General features: G+C 38.8%; 1 protein-coding gene across 1 annotated transcript in view; it reads left to right on the top strand.

Moving 5' to 3' along the window:
* The window catches only part of LOC106874663 (anoctamin-4-like), a 93,542-nt gene that overhangs the window by 55,249 nt on the left and 36,933 nt on the right, over positions 1-1,360 (top strand). The window lies entirely within an intron of this gene.

Here is a 1,360-nt window from a genome sequence, read left to right on the forward strand (position 1 = left end):
CACACACATATACAAACATGCACACACACACACACACATATACCAACATGCACACACACACACACACATGCAAACATGCACACACACTCATGTGCAAACAAGGGAAAATATGAACACATGCACACACACACACACACTCTCAGACATATGGATTCACTCATACATGCATGCATGTATGCATTCACATGCACACACACACACTCTCATATGCTTACATACTCTCTCACACACACACACCAGGGCTGTGGAGTCAAGACAAAAAACTTCGACTCCTCTACTGTTGGCACCTCTGACTCTGACTCCTCTTTATGTAATTAAGTGATTGTGGTCTACATATCTAATAAAGTATATGTATACGCTTGTACTTTGAGCAGGCCTATATGTTGTAACTGGTTTACATTAAAGAATAAAGACATTGTGAGTCAGAGTCGGTATAATTTTACCAACTCTGACTCCAGCTACCCCTTAATTGTTTCTGACTCTGACTCCAACTCCACAGCCCTGACACACATCTGCACTCACTCACATGTGCATACACTCATACATGCATGTACTGAAAAGATGCTTGATATATACAAAATGCTTCTCTTCAGTTTCCATCTTCCAATTTTAGTCAACCCATGGCTATAAAAGAGAACTCTTACCAACAACATCCATACAACAGGAGTGAACCTCTAACCACATGGTTCCAAGGTGAACTTAACCATACCTATGCCTATTATCGTTAGCATACTGGACAAAATTCTTAGCAGTGTTCCTTTTGGCTTTACATTCTGAGTTCAAATTCCACCAAGATCAACTCTGAGACATGTTACATTTGTTGGAAGCAGGTGAAGCTTGGCAACAGTAATAGCATCCAGCCATAGAAATTCTGCCTCAACAAATCTCATCTAATTCATACATACATCTCATCCATGCATAGATGTTAAGTTCAGGATGATGTGTTCCACCAGTAATTTTCTTTTTATGGCTATATCAGAGGTGAAAAGACAATAGTTATAGACTTTTTACAGAGTCTCTGTTTAAAGATGCACATGATACATTATCTTTTCTATTTTTATATTGTTTCACTCATTGAGTGCAGTTCATGAAAGGTTTATTCAAACAGATCAACTCCAGTACTTAAAGGCTGTCTTAATCTCCAACTTTACTTGGAGGTTGTTTTAGAACACAGAATATTACTTTATTTACAAGGGCGGCAAACTGGCAGAAATGTTAGCGCATCAGGTAAAATGCTTAGTGGTATTTCGTCTGTCTTTATGTTCTGAGATCAAATTCCACTGAGGCCGACTTTGCCTTTCATTCTTTCGGGGGTTGATAAATTAAGTACCAGTTGCATACTGGGGTCGATTTAATCAAC

Source organism: Octopus bimaculoides, chromosome 15, assembly GCF_001194135.2.
Source record: "Octopus bimaculoides isolate UCB-OBI-ISO-001 chromosome 15, ASM119413v2, whole genome shotgun sequence".
Classification (NCBI taxonomy): domain Eukaryota; kingdom Metazoa; phylum Mollusca; class Cephalopoda; order Octopoda; family Octopodidae; genus Octopus; species Octopus bimaculoides.